The 14,126-nt window shown below is 35.9% G+C and overlaps 18 non-coding genes across 18 annotated transcripts; all 18 read right to left on the bottom strand.

Annotated features, from left to right (window-relative positions):
• Positions 1 to 680: 680 nt before the first annotated feature.
• TRNAR-UCU (transfer RNA arginine (anticodon UCU)) lies at positions 681 to 771 on the bottom strand. The gene is given in 2 exon segments: positions 681 to 716; positions 735 to 771. It is a non-coding gene; the product is annotated as a tRNA-Arg (tRNA).
• A 341-nt stretch (positions 772 to 1,112) lies between these two features.
• Positions 1,113 to 1,185, bottom strand: TRNAK-UUU (transfer RNA lysine (anticodon UUU)). The gene has a single exon. It is a non-coding gene; the product is annotated as a tRNA-Lys (tRNA).
• An 864-nt stretch (positions 1,186 to 2,049) lies between these two features.
• Positions 2,050 to 2,122, bottom strand: TRNAK-UUU (transfer RNA lysine (anticodon UUU)). Its single transcript has one exon. It is a non-coding gene; the product is annotated as a tRNA-Lys (tRNA).
• Positions 2,123 to 2,581: 459 nt separating this feature from the next.
• Positions 2,582 to 2,672, bottom strand: TRNAR-UCU (transfer RNA arginine (anticodon UCU)). The gene is given in 2 exon segments: positions 2,582 to 2,617; positions 2,636 to 2,672. It is a non-coding gene; the product is annotated as a tRNA-Arg (tRNA).
• An 873-nt stretch (positions 2,673 to 3,545) lies between these two features.
• On the bottom strand, positions 3,546 to 3,636 carry TRNAR-UCU (transfer RNA arginine (anticodon UCU)). Its single transcript is given in 2 exon segments — positions 3,546 to 3,581; positions 3,600 to 3,636. It is a non-coding gene; the product is annotated as a tRNA-Arg (tRNA).
• Positions 3,637 to 3,977: 341 nt separating this feature from the next.
• On the bottom strand, positions 3,978 to 4,050 carry TRNAK-UUU (transfer RNA lysine (anticodon UUU)). Its single transcript has one exon. It is a non-coding gene; the product is annotated as a tRNA-Lys (tRNA).
• Positions 4,051 to 4,914: 864 nt separating this feature from the next.
• Positions 4,915 to 4,987, bottom strand: TRNAK-UUU (transfer RNA lysine (anticodon UUU)). The gene has a single exon. It is a non-coding gene; the product is annotated as a tRNA-Lys (tRNA).
• A 459-nt stretch (positions 4,988 to 5,446) lies between these two features.
• TRNAR-UCU (transfer RNA arginine (anticodon UCU)) lies at positions 5,447 to 5,537 on the bottom strand. The gene is given in 2 exon segments: positions 5,447 to 5,482; positions 5,501 to 5,537. It is a non-coding gene; the product is annotated as a tRNA-Arg (tRNA).
• Positions 5,538 to 6,815: 1,278 nt separating this feature from the next.
• On the bottom strand, positions 6,816 to 6,888 carry TRNAK-UUU (transfer RNA lysine (anticodon UUU)). The gene has a single exon. It is a non-coding gene; the product is annotated as a tRNA-Lys (tRNA).
• A 459-nt stretch (positions 6,889 to 7,347) lies between these two features.
• TRNAR-UCU (transfer RNA arginine (anticodon UCU)) lies at positions 7,348 to 7,438 on the bottom strand. Its single transcript is given in 2 exon segments — positions 7,348 to 7,383; positions 7,402 to 7,438. It is a non-coding gene; the product is annotated as a tRNA-Arg (tRNA).
• A 1,278-nt stretch (positions 7,439 to 8,716) lies between these two features.
• TRNAK-UUU (transfer RNA lysine (anticodon UUU)) lies at positions 8,717 to 8,789 on the bottom strand. The gene has a single exon. It is a non-coding gene; the product is annotated as a tRNA-Lys (tRNA).
• A 459-nt stretch (positions 8,790 to 9,248) lies between these two features.
• Positions 9,249 to 9,339, bottom strand: TRNAR-UCU (transfer RNA arginine (anticodon UCU)). Its single transcript is given in 2 exon segments — positions 9,249 to 9,284; positions 9,303 to 9,339. It is a non-coding gene; the product is annotated as a tRNA-Arg (tRNA).
• Positions 9,340 to 10,617: 1,278 nt separating this feature from the next.
• Positions 10,618 to 10,690, bottom strand: TRNAK-UUU (transfer RNA lysine (anticodon UUU)). Its single transcript has one exon. It is a non-coding gene; the product is annotated as a tRNA-Lys (tRNA).
• Positions 10,691 to 11,149: 459 nt separating this feature from the next.
• TRNAR-UCU (transfer RNA arginine (anticodon UCU)) lies at positions 11,150 to 11,240 on the bottom strand. Its single transcript is given in 2 exon segments — positions 11,150 to 11,185; positions 11,204 to 11,240. It is a non-coding gene; the product is annotated as a tRNA-Arg (tRNA).
• Positions 11,241 to 11,581: 341 nt separating this feature from the next.
• On the bottom strand, positions 11,582 to 11,654 carry TRNAK-UUU (transfer RNA lysine (anticodon UUU)). Its single transcript has one exon. It is a non-coding gene; the product is annotated as a tRNA-Lys (tRNA).
• Positions 11,655 to 12,518: 864 nt separating this feature from the next.
• On the bottom strand, positions 12,519 to 12,591 carry TRNAK-UUU (transfer RNA lysine (anticodon UUU)). Its single transcript has one exon. It is a non-coding gene; the product is annotated as a tRNA-Lys (tRNA).
• A 459-nt stretch (positions 12,592 to 13,050) lies between these two features.
• Positions 13,051 to 13,141, bottom strand: TRNAR-UCU (transfer RNA arginine (anticodon UCU)). The gene is given in 2 exon segments: positions 13,051 to 13,086; positions 13,105 to 13,141. It is a non-coding gene; the product is annotated as a tRNA-Arg (tRNA).
• Positions 13,142 to 13,482: 341 nt separating this feature from the next.
• Positions 13,483 to 13,555, bottom strand: TRNAK-UUU (transfer RNA lysine (anticodon UUU)). The gene has a single exon. It is a non-coding gene; the product is annotated as a tRNA-Lys (tRNA).
• Between the last annotated feature and the right edge of the window lie 571 nt (positions 13,556 to 14,126).

Genomic DNA, 14,126 nt, shown 5'->3' with positions numbered 1-14,126 from the left:
CATCATCTGATATATGAGACAGATGGGTTTTTCACTTCTCCATGAAAGACGTTTTTTTTTAATTTTGGTAATGGAATATCTTATTCATCATGCAGTGGAACACAAAAAGAATGTACAATCAGAATACTTTTTCTTTAAAGTAGCCTACCGCCTGAACGGGGACTTGAACCCTGGACCCTCAGATTAAAAGTCTGATGCTCTACCGACTGAGCTATCCAGGCTCTGATACAGCAAACCTCAAAATCACCTAATCAAAATTTGGCAGTGTCCCAACTAACGCTATGTTTCTTAAGATGGTTACCTGAAGAAGGTACCAAATACACTAGAATATAATAATGAATTGATATTTCAAGCATTTGAAATTTCTTCAGTAAATGTAACCTTATTTTTAGTCCTGAAGTTGCTACTATCTCATTTTTTTGCTGACGTCAAATTCATATGTGTTTATTGACATGGTAAAATTAAGGAAGGGCCCAAAATCTTACTTCCGAGTAAATTATATTTTCATCAGTACAGCTGACAATTTCCTCTTCTGCATAGATTACCCAAATTGAACGGTGTCTCTTTAAAATAGACTTCCTTTTACTGACCTTTTTTAGCAAATGATTTTGGTGAAGCAGAAGCATGCATGCATCGCTTATAACTTCTTTAAATAGTAATGAAATAAACAGGGATAAAACTGACTCTGGTGGGATTCGAACCCACAGCCTTTGAATACCTTCTTGACATTCACCTAGAAGTCCAATGAGCTATCCATTGCGCAACAGAGCCAATCTGCTTGAGTGAGGTGCACAGATATTCAGAAATGAAATAATGAGCTTTGAGCTGTTGATCAACTTTATAAAGTTCATTGGATACTATAACCATGGCTATATTTTGAATATTGAATTGGGTAAAAGTTATTCACCGTGTCAAACTACATGATACAGTTGGTAAGTCTGCATAAAACTTAAGTTTAGTGTATCGTCATCTGATATATGAGACAGATGGGTTTTTCACTTCTCCATGAAAGACGTTTTTTTTTAATTTTGGTAATAGAATATCTTATTCATCATGCAGTGGAACACAAAAAGAATGTACAATCAGAATACTTTTTCTTTAAAGTAGCTGACCGCCTGAACAGGGACTTGAACCCTGGACCCTCAGATTAAAAGTCTGATGCTCTACCGACTGAGCTATCCAGGCTCTGCAACACAGCAACTAAAAATCAGCTAAAAATGATGTGGACGCACACCAACCTACACTTTAATTCTTAATATGGTTACATATATTAGCAATCAAATATGTAGAGTTTAATAATTAATTGATATTTCAAGCATTTGAAATTTCAGCAGCACACGTAATCTATTTTAAATCCTGAAATTCGTTCTATCTCATTTTCGGCTGACTTAGAAATCATGTCTCTAAATTGACATCGTGAAATTAGTAAAAGGCCAAATACTATTACTAGGTACTAAATTACATGTCCAGCAGTATAACTGGAAATTTACTCTTGGGCATAGATTATGCAACATTTTCAAAGCAAACAGTGTCTGTTTAAATAGACTTTCTTTCACTGCCGTTTTGGTAAATGTCTCTGGTTATGCAGAAGCAGGCATTGTTTGTTACTGTTTCAATTAGTTATAAGATAAAGGAGGGATAAAACTGACCCAGCTAGTATTCCAACCCAAAGACTTTGAATGCTTTCTCTACATTAGCCTAGAACGCCAAGCCGCTATCCATTGCACCAGAGATCCAACCTGATTCAACAAGGTGAACAGAAATTCTCAAATAAAAAGATGAGCTATCAGCGGTTGACCAACTTTATAAAGTGATTTGGAAACTATAAGCAGGGTTCCATTTTGAACATTGAATTGGGGAAAAGATAATCAACATCTCAAACGACATGATACCGTTGCGGTAAGTCTTCTTAACTCTTGTCAAATGGTACACGACCGATGGGTATTTAATGGCTCCATTAAGAGTAACTTGCAATTACTATAATGGGACTACTCGTTCATTGGATCCTGAAAAGAGCATGTCATTAGAGTACATTTTCTTTAAACAAACCGCCTGAACAGGGACTTGAACCCTGGACCCTCAGATTAAAAGTCTGATGCTCTACCGACTGAGCTATCCAGGCTCTGATACAGCAAACCTCAAAATCACCTAATCAAAATTTGGCAGTGTCCCAACTAACGCTATGTTTCTTAAGATGGTTACCAGACGAAGGTACCAAATACACTAGAATATAATAATGAATTGATATTTCAAGCATTTGAAATTTCTTCAGTAAATGTAACCTTATTTTTAGTCCTGAAGTTGCTACTATCTCATTTTTTTGCTGACGTCAAATTCATATGTGTTTATTGACATGGTAAAATTAAGGAAGGGCCCAAAATCTTACTTCCGAGTAAATTATATTTTCATCAGTACAGCTGACAATTTCCTCTTCTGCATAGATTACCCAAATTGAACGGTGTCTCTTTAAAATAGACTTCCTTTTACTGACCTTTTTTAGCAAATGATTTTGGTGAAGCAGAAGCATGCATGCATCGCTTATAACTTCTTTAAATAGTTATGAAATAAACAGGGATAAAACTGACTCTGGTGGGATTCGAACCCACAGCCTTTAAATACCTTCTTGACATTCACCTAGAAGTCCAATGCGCTATCCATTGCGCCACAGAGCCAATCTGCTTGAATGAGGTGCACAGATATTCAGAAATGAAATAATGAGCTTTGAGCTGTTGATCAACTTTATAAAGTTCATTGGATACTATAACCATGGCTATATTTTGAATATTGAATTGGGTAAAAGTTATTCACCGTGTCAAACTACATGATACAGTTGGTAAGTCTGCATACAACTTAAGTTTAGTGTATCATCATCTGATATATGAGACAGATGGGTTTTTCACTTCTCCATGAAAGACGTTTTTTTTTAATTTTGGTAATGGAATATCTTATTCATCATGCAGTGGAACACAAAAAGAATGTACAATCAGAATACTTTTTCTTTAAAGTAGCCTACCGCCTGAACGGGGACTTGAACCCTGGACCCTCAGATTAAAAGTCTGATGCTCTACCGACTGAGCTATCCAGGCTCTGATACAGCAAACCTCAAAATCACCTAATCAAAATTTGGCAGTGTCCCAACTAACGCTATGTTTCTTAAGATGGTTACCTGAAGAAGGTACCAAATACACTAGAATATAATAATGAATTGATATTTCAAGCATTTGAAATTTCTTCAGTAAATGTAACCTTATTTTTAGTCCTGAAGTTGCTACTATCTCATTTTTTTGCTGACGTCAAATTCATATGTGTTTATTGACATGGTAAAATTAAGGAAGGGCCCAAAATCTTACTTCCGAGTAAATTATATTTTCATCAGTACAGCTGACAATTTCCTCTTCTGCATAGATTACCCAAATTGAACGGTGTCTCTTTAAAATAGACTTCCTTTTACTGACCTTTTTTAGCAAATGATTTTGGTGAAGCAGAAGCATGCATGCATCGCTTATAACTTCTTTAAATAGTTATGAAATAAACAGGGATAAAACTGACTCTGGTGGGATTCGAACCCACAGCCTTTGAATACCTTCTTGACATTCACCTAGAAGTCCAATGCGCTATCCATTGCGCCACAGAGCCAATCTGCTTGAGTGAGGTGCACAGATATTCAGAAATGAAATAATGAGCTTTGAGCTGTTGATCAACTTTATAAAGTTCATTGGATACTATAACCATGGCTATATTTTGAATATTGAATTGGGTAAAAGTTATTCACCGTGTCAAACTACATGATACAGTTGGTAAGTCTGCATAAAACTTAAGTTTAGTGTATCGTCATCTGATATATGAGACAGATGGGTTTTTCACTTCTCCATGAAAGACGTTTTTTTTTAATTTTGGTAATAGAATATCTTATTCATCATGCAGTGGAACACAAAAAGAATGTACAATCAGAATACTTTTTCTTTAAAGTAGCCGACCGCCTGAACAGGGACTTGAACCCTGGACCCTCAGATTAAAAGTCTGATGCTCTACCGACTGAGCTATCCAGGCTCTGCAACACAGCAACTAAAAATCAGCTAAAAATGATGTGGACGCACACCAACCTACACTTTAATTCTTAATATGGTTACATATATTAGCAATCAAATATGTAGAGTTTAATAATTAATTGATATTTCAAGCATTTGAAATTTCAGCAGCACACGTAATCTATTTTAAATCCTGAAATTCGTTCTATCTCATTTTCGGCTGACTTAGAAATCATGTCTCTAAATTGACATTGTGAAATTAGTAAAAGGCCAAATACTATTACTAGGTACTAAATTACATGTCCAGCAGTATAACTGGAAATTTACTCTTGGGCATAGATTATGCAACATTTTCAAAGCAAACAGTGTCTGTTTAAATAGACTTTCTTTCACTGCCGTTTTGGTAAATGTCTCTGGTTATGCAGAAGCAGGCATTGTTTGTTACTGTTTCAATTAGTTATAAGATAAAGGAGGGATAAAACTGACCCAGCTAGTATTCCAACCCAAAGACTTTGAATGCTTTCTCTACATTAGCCTAGAACGCCAAGCCGCTATCCATTGCACCAGAGATCCAACCTGATTCAACAAGGTGAACAGAAATTCTCAAATAAAAAGATGAGCTATCAGCGGTTGACCAACTTTATAAAGTGATTTGGAAACTATAAGCAGGGTTCCATTTTGAACATTGAATTGGGGAAAAGATAATCAACATCTCAAACGACATGATACCGTTGCGGTAAGTCTTCTTAACTCTTGTCAAATGGTACACGACCGATGGGTATTTAATGGCTCCATTAAGAGTAACTTGCAATTACTATAATGGGACTACTCGTTCATTGGATCCTGAAAAGAGCATGTCATTAGAGTACATTTTCTTTAAACAAACCGCCTGAACAGGGACTTGAACCCTGGACCCTCAGATTAAAAGTCTGATGCTCTACCGACTGAGCTATCCAGGCTCTGATACAGCAAACCTCAAAATCACCTAATCAAAATTTGGCAGTGTCCCAACTAACGCTATGTTTCTTAAGATGGTTACCAGACGAAGGTACCAAATACACTAGAATATAATAATGAATTGATATTTCAAGCATTTGAAATTTCTTCAGTAAATGTAACCTTATTTTTAGTCCTGAAGTTGCTACTATCTCATTTTTTTGCTGACGTCAAATTCATATGTGTTTATTGACATGGTAAAATTAAGGAAGGGCCCAAAATCTTACTTCCGAGTAAATTATATTTTCATCAGTACAGCTGACAATTTCCTCTTCTGCATAGATTACCCAAATTGAACGGTGTCTCTTTAAAATAGACTTCCTTTTACTGACCTTTTTTAGCAAATGATTTTGGTGAAGCAGAAGCATGCATGCATCGCTTATAACTTCTTTAAATAGTTATGAAATAAACAGGGATAAAACTGACTCTGGTGGGATTCGAACCCACAGCCTTTAAATACCTTCTTGACATTCACCTAGAAGTCCAATGCGCTATCCATTGCGCCACAGAGCCAATCTGCTTGAATGAGGTGCACAGATATTCAGAAATGAAATAATGAGCTTTGAGCTGTTGATCAACTTTATAAAGTTCATTGGATACTATAACCATGGCTATATTTTGAATATTGAATTGGGTAAAAGTTATTCACCGTGTCAAACTACATGATACAGTTGGTAAGTCTGCATAAAACTTAAGTTTAGTGTATCGTCATCTGATATATGAGACAGATGGGTTTTTCACTTCTCCATGAAAGACTTTTTTTTTTAATTTTGGTAATGGAATATCTTATTCATCATGCAGTGGAACACAAAAAGAATGTACAATCAGAATACTTTTTCTTTAAAGTAGCCGACCGCCTGAACAGGGACTTGAACCCTGGACCCTCAAATTAAAAGTCTGATGCTCTACCGACTGAGCTATCCAGGCTCTGCAACACTGCAACTAAAAATCAGCTAAAAATGATGTGGACGCACACCAACCTACACTTTAATTCTTAATATGGTTACATATATTAGCAATCAAATATGTAGAGTTTAATAATTAATTGATATTTCAAGCATTTGAAATTTCAGCAGCACACGTAATCTATTTTAAATCCTGAAATTCGTTCTATCTCATTTTCGGCTGACTTAGAAATCATGTCTCTAAATTGACATTGTGAAATTAGTAAAAGGCCAAATACTATTACTAGGTACTAAATTACATGTCCAGCAGTATAACTGGAAATTTACTCTTGGGCATAGATTATGCAACATTTTCAAAGCAAACAGTGTCTGTTTAAATAGACTTTCTTTCACTGCCGTTTTGGTAAATGTCTCTGGTTATGCAGAAGCAGGCATTGTTTGTTACTGTTTCAATTAGTTATAAGATAAAGGAGGGATAAAACTGACCCAGCTAGTATTCCAACCCAAAGACTTTGAATGCTTTCTCTACATTAGCCTAGAACGCCAAGCCGCTATCCATTGCACCAGAGATCCAACCTGATTCAACAAGGTGAACAGAAATTCTCAAATAAAAAGATGAGCTATCAGCGGTTGACCAACTTTATAAAGTGATTTGGAAACTATAAGCAGGGTTCCATTTTGAACATTGAATTGGGGAAAAGATAATCAACATCTCAAACGACATGATACCGTTGCGGTAAGTCTTCTTAACTCTTGTCAAATGGTACACGACCGATGGGTATTTAATGGCTCCATTAAGAGTAACTTGCAATTACTATAATGGGACTACTCGTTCATTGGATCCTGAAAAGAGCATGTCATTAGAGTACATTTTCTTTAAACAAACCGCCTGAACAGGGACTTGAACCCTGGACCCTCAGATTAAAAGTCTGATGCTCTACCGACTGAGCTATCCAGGCTCTGATACAGCAAACCTCAAAATCACCTAATCAAAATTTGGCAGTGTCCCAACTAACGCTATGTTTCTTAAGATGGTTACCAGACGAAGGTACCAAATACACTAGAATATAATAATGAATTGATATTTCAAGCATTTGAAATTTCTTCAGTAAATGTAACCTTATTTTTAGTCCTGAAGTTGCTACTATCTCATTTTTTTGCTGACGTCAAATTCATATGTGTTTATTGACATGGTAAAATTAAGGAAGGGCCCAAAATCTTACTTCCGAGTAAATTATATTTTCATCAGTACAGCTGACAATTTCCTCTTCTGCATAGATTACCCAAATTGAACGGTGTCTCTTTAAAATAGACTTCCTTTTACTGACCTTTTTTAGCAAATGATTTTGGTGAAGCAGAAGCATGCATGCATCGCTTATAACTTCTTTAAATAGTTATGAAATAAACAGGGATAAAACTGACTCTGGTGGGATTCGAACCCACAGCCTTTAAATACCTTCTTGACATTCACCTAGAAGTCCAATGCGCTATCCATTGCGCCACAGAGCCAATCTGCTTGAATGAGGTGCACAGATATTCAGAAATGAAATAATGAGCTTTGAGCTGTTGATCAACTTTATAAAGTTCATTGGATACTATAACCATGGCTATATTTTGAATATTGAATTGGGTAAAAGTTATTCACCGTGTCAAACTACATGATACAGTTGGTAAGTCTGCATAAAACTTAAGTTTAGTGTATCGTCATCTGATATATGAGACAGATGGGTTTTTCACTTCTCCATGAAAGACTTTTTTTTTTAATTTTGGTAATGGAATATCTTATTCATCATGCAGTGGAACACAAAAAGAATGTACAATCAGAATACTTTTTCTTTAAAGTAGCCGACCGCCTGAACAGGGACTTGAACCCTGGACCCTCAAATTAAAAGTCTGATGCTCTACCGACTGAGCTATCCAGGCTCTGCAACACTGCAACTAAAAATCAGCTAAAAATGATGTGGACGCACACCAACCTACACTTTAATTCTTAATATGGTTACATATATTAGCAATCAAATATGTAGAGTTTAATAATTAATTGATATTTCAAGCATTTGAAATTTCAGCAGCACACGTAATCTATTTTAAATCCTGAAATTCGTTCTATCTCATTTTCGGCTGACTTAGAAATCATGTCTCTAAATTGACATTGTGAAATTAGTAAAAGGCCAAATACTATTACTAGGTACTAAATTACATGTCCAGCAGTATAACTGGAAATTTACTCTTGGGCATAGATTATGCAACATTTTCAAAGCAAACAGTGTCTGTTTAAATAGACTTTCTTTCACTGCCGTTTTGGTAAATGTCTCTGGTTATGCAGAAGCAGGCATTGTTTGTTACTGTTTCAATTAGTTATAAGATAAAGGAGGGATAAAACTGACCCAGCTAGTATTCCAACCCAAAGACTTTGAATGCTTTCTCTACATTCGCCTAGAACCCCAAGCCGCTATCCATTGCACCAGAGATCCAACCTGATTCAACAAGGTGAACAGAAATTCTCAAATAAAAAGATGAGCTATCAGCGGTTGACCAACTTTATAAAGTGATTTGGAAACTATAAGCAGGGTTCCATTTTGAACATTGAATTGGGGAAAAGATAATCAACATCTCAAACGACATGATACCGTTGCGGTAAGTCTTCTTAACTCTTGTCAAATGGTACACGACCGATGGGTATTTAATGGCTCCATTAAGAGTAACTTGCAATTACTATAATGGGACTACTCGTTCATTGGATCCTGAAAAGAGCATGTCATTAGAGTACATTTTCTTTAAACAAACCGCCTGAACAGGGACTTGAACCCTGGACCCTCAGATTAAAAGTCTGATGCTCTACCGACTGAGCTATCCAGGCTCTGATACAGCAAACCTCAAAATCACCTAATCAAAATTTGGCAGTGTCCCAACTAACGCTATGTTTCTTAAGATGGTTACCAGACGAAGGTACCAAATACACTAGAATATAATAATGAATTGATATTTCAAGCATTTGAAATTTCTTCAGTAAATGTAACCTTATTTTTAGTCCTGAAGTTGCTACTATCTCATTTTTTTGCTGACGTCAAATTCATATGTGTTTATTGACATGGTAAAATTAAGGAAGGGCCCAAAATCTTACTTCCCAGTAAATTATATTTTCATCAGTACAGCTGACAATTTCCTCTTCTGCATAGATTACCCAAATTGAACGGTGTCTCTTTAAAATAGACTTCCTTTTACTGACCTTTTTTAGCAAATGATTTTGGTGAAGCAGAAGCATGCATGCATCGCTTATAACTTCTTTAAATAGTTATGAAATAAACAGGGATAAAACTGACTCTGGTGGGATTCGAACCCACAGCCTTTAAATACCTTCTTGACATTCACCTAGAAGTCCAATGCGCTATCCATTGCGCCACAGAGCCAATCTGCTTGAATGAGGTGCACAGATATTCAGAAATGAAATAATGAGCTTTGAGCTGTTGATCAACTTTATAAAGTTCATTGGATACTATAACCATGGCTATATTTTGAATATTGAATTGGGTAAAAGTTATTCACCGTGTCAAACTACATGATACAGTTGGTAAGTCTGCATAAAACTTAAGTTTAGTGTATCGTCATCTGATATATGAGACAGATGGGTTTTTCACTTCTCCATGAAAGACTTTTTTTTTTAATTTTGGTAATGGAATATCTTATTCATCATGCAGTGGAACACAAAAAGAATGTACAATCAGAATACTTTTTCTTTAAAGTAGCCGACCGCCTGAACAGGGACTTGAACCCTGGACCCTCAAATTAAAAGTCTGATGCTCTACCGACTGAGCTATCCAGGCTCTGCAACACTGCAACTAAAAATCAGCTAAAAATGATGTGGACGCACACCAACCTACACTTTAATTCTTAATATGGTTACATATATTAGCAATCAAATATGTAGAGTTTAATAATTAATTGATATTTCAAGCATTTGAAATTTCAGCAGCACACGTAATCTATTTTAAATCCTGAAATTCGTTCTATCTCATTTTCGGCTGACTTAGAAATCATGTCTCTAAATTGACATTGTGAAATTAGTAAAAGGCCAAATACTATTACTAGGTACTAAATTACATGTCCAGCAGTATAACTGGAAATTTACTCTTGGGCATAGATTATGCAACATTTTCAAAGCAAACAGTGTCTGTTTAAATAGACTTTCTTTCACTGCCGTTTTGGTAAATGTCTCTGGTTATGCAGAAGCAGGCATTGTTTGTTACTGTTTCAATTAGTTATAAGATAAAGGAGGGATAAAACTGACCCAGCTAGTATTCCAACCCAAAGACTTTGAATGCTTTCTCTACATTCGCCTAGAACCCCAAGCCGCTATCCATTGCACCAGAGATCCAACCTGATTCAACAAGGTGAACAGAAATTCTCAAATAAAAAGATGAGCTATCAGCGGTTGACCAACTTTATAAAGTGATTTGGAAACTATAAGCAGGGTTCCATTTTGAACATTGAATTGGGGAAAAGATAATCAACATCTCAAACGACATGATACCGTTGCGGTAAGTCTTCTTAACTCTTGTCAAATGGTACACGACCGATGGGTATTTAATGGCTCCATTAAGAGTAACTTGCAATTACTCTAATGGGACTACTCGTTCATTGGATCCTGAAAAGAGCATGTCATTAGAGTACATTTTCTTTAAACAAACCGCCTGAACAGGGACTTGAACCCTGGACCCTCAGATTAAAAGTCTGATGCTCTACCGACTGAGCTATCCAGGCTCTGATACAGCAAACCTCAAAATCACCTAATCAAAATTTGGCAGTGTCCCAACTAACGCTATGTTTCTTAAGATGGTTACCTGAAGAAGGTACCAAATACACTAGAATATAATAATGAATTGATATTTCAAGCATTTGAAATTTCTTCAGTAAATGTAACCTTATTTTTAGTCCTGAAGTTGCTACTATCTCATTTTTTTGCTGACGTCAAATTCATATGTGTTTATTGACATGGTAAAATTAAGGAAGGGCCCAAAATCTTACTTCCGAGTAAATTATATTTTCATCAGTACAGCTGACAATTTCCTCTTCTGCATAGATTACCCAAATTGAACGGTGTCTCTTTAAAATGGACTTCCTTTTACTGACCTTTTTTAGCAAATGATTTTGGTGAAGCAGAAGCATGCATGCATCGCTTATAACTTCTTTAAATAGTTATGAAATAAACAGGGATAAAACTGACTCTGGTGGGATTCGAACCCACAGCCTTTAAATACCTTCTTGACATTCACCTAGAAGTCCAATGCGCTATCCATTGCGCCACAGAGCCAATCTGCTTGAATGAGGTGCACAGATATTCAGAAATGAAATAATGAGCTTTGAGCTGTTGATCAACTTTATAAAGTTCATTGGATACTATAACCATGGCTATATTTTGAATATTGAATTGGGTAAAAGTTATTCACCGTGTCAAACTACATGATACAGTTGGTAAGTCTGCATAAAACTTAAGTTTAGTGTATCGTCATCTGATATATGAGACAGATGGGTTTTTCACTTCTCCATGAAAGACTTTTTTTTTTAATTTTGGTAATGGAATATCTTATTCATCATGCAGTGGAACACAAAAAGAATGTACAATCAGAATACTTTTTCTTTAAAGTAGCCGACCGCCTGAACAGGGACTTGAACCCTGGACCCTCAGATTAAAAGTCTGATGCTCTACCGACTGAGCTATCCAGGCTCTGCAACACTGCAACTAAAAATCAGCTAAAAATGATGTGGACGCACACCAACCTACACTTTAATTCTTAATATGGTTACATATATTAGCAATCAAATATGTAGAGTTTAATAATTAATTGATATTTCAAGCATTTGAAATTTCAGCAGCACACGTAATCTATTTTAAATCCTGAAATTCGTTCTATCTCATTTTCGGCTGACTTAGAAATCATGTCTCTAAATTGACATTGTGAAATTAGTAAAAGGCCAAATACTATTACTAGGTACTAAATTACATGTCCAGCAGTATAACTGGAAATTTACTCTTGGGCATAGATTATGCAACATTTTCAAAGCAAACAGTGTCTGTTTAAATAGACTTTCTTTCACTGCCGTTTTGGTAAATGTCTCTGGTTATGCAGAAGCAGGCATTGTTTGTTACTGTTTCAATTAGTTATAAGATAAAGGAGGGATAAAACTGACCCAGCTAGTATTCCAACCCAAAGACTTTGAATGCTTTCTCTACATTCGCCTAGAACCCCAAGCCGCTATCCATTGCACCAGAGATCCAACCTGATTCAACAAGGTGAACAGAAATTCTCAAATAAAAAGATGAGCTATCAGCGGTTGACCAACTTTATAAAGTGATTTGGAAACTATAAGCAGGGTTCCATTTTGAACATTGAATTGGGGAAAAGATAATCAACATCTCAAACGACATGATACCGTTGCGGTAAGTCTTCTTAACTCTTGTCAAATGGTACACGACCGATGGGTATTTAATGGCTCCATTAAGAGTAACTTGCAATTACTCTAATGGGACTACTCGTTCATTGGATCCTGAAAAGAGCATGTCATTAGAGTACATTTTCTTTAAACAAACCGCCTGAACAGGGACTTGAACCCTGGACCCTCAGATTAAAAGTCTGATGCTCTACCGACTGAGCTATCCAGGCTCTGATACAGCAAACCTCAAAATCACCTAATCAAAATTTGGCAGTGTCCCAACTAACGCTATGTTTCTTAAGATGGTTACCTGAAGAAGGTACCAAATACACTAGAATATAATAATGAATTGATATTTCAAGCATTTGAAATTTCTTCAGTAAATGTAACCTTATTTTTAGTCCTGAAGTTGCTACTATCTCATTTTTTTGCTGACGTCAAATTCATATGTGTTTATTGACATGGTAAAATTAAGGAAGGGCCCAAAATCTTACTTCCGAGTAAATTATATTTTCATCAGTACAGCTGACAATTTCCTCTTCTGCATAGATTACCCAAATTGAACGGTGTCTCTTTAAAATAGACTTCCTTTTACTGACCTTTTTTAGCAAATGATTTTGGTGAAGCAGAAGCATGCATGCATCGCTTATAACTTCTTTAAATAGTTATGAAATAAACAGGGATAAAACTGACTCTGGTGGGATTCGAACCCACAGCCTTTAAATACCTTCTTGACATTCACCTAGAAGTCCAATGCGCTATCCATTGCGCCACAGAGCCAATCTGCTTGAATGAGGTGCACAGATATTCAGAAATGAAATAATGAGCTTTGAGCTGTTGATCAACTTTATAAAGTTCATTGGATACTATAACCATGGCTATATTTTGAATATTGAATTGGGTAAAAGTTATTCACCGTGTCAAACTACATGATACAGTTGGTAAGTCTGCATAAAACTTAAGTTTAGTGTATCGTCATCTGATATATGAGACAGATGGGTTTTTCACTTCTCCATGAAAGACTTTTTTTTTTAATTTTGGTAATGGAATATCTTATTCATCATGCAGTGGAACACAAAAAGAATGTACAATCAGAATACTTTTTCTTTAAAGTAGCCGACCGCCTGAACAGGGACTTGAACCCTGGACCCTCAGATTAAAAGTCTGATGCTCTACCGACTGAGCTATCCAGGCTCTGCAACACTGCAACTAAAAATCAGCTAAAAATGATGTGGACGCACACCAACCTACACTTTAATTCTTAATATGGTTACATATATTAGCAATCGAATATGTAGAGTTTAATAATTAATTGATATTTCAAGCATTTGAAATTTCAGCAGCACACGTAATCTATTTTAAATCCTGAAATTCGTTCTATCTCATTTTCGGCTGACTTAGAAATCATGTCTCTAAATTGACATTGTGAAATTAGTAAAAGGCCAAATACTATTACTAGGTACTAAATTACATGTCCAGCAGTATAACTGGAAATTTACTCTTGGGCATAGATTATGCAACATTTTCAAAGCAAACAGTGTCTGTTTAAATAGACTTTCTTTCACTGCCGTTTTGGTAAATGTCTCTGGTTATGCAGAAGCAGGCATTGTTTGTTACTGTTTCAATTAGTTATAAGATAAAGGAGGGATAAAACTGACCCAGCTAGTATTCCAACCCAAAGACTTTGAATGCTTTCTCTACATTCGCCTAGAACCCCAAGCCGCTATCCATTGCACCAGAGATCCAACCTGATTCAACAAGGTGA

The sequence above is a fragment of the Triturus cristatus genome, chromosome 4_1, assembly GCF_964204655.1.
Source record: "Triturus cristatus chromosome 4_1, aTriCri1.1, whole genome shotgun sequence".
In the NCBI taxonomy this organism is placed as follows: Eukaryota; Metazoa; Chordata; class Amphibia; order Caudata; family Salamandridae; genus Triturus; species Triturus cristatus.
This window is presented reverse-complemented; position numbering and strand designations above follow the sequence as displayed.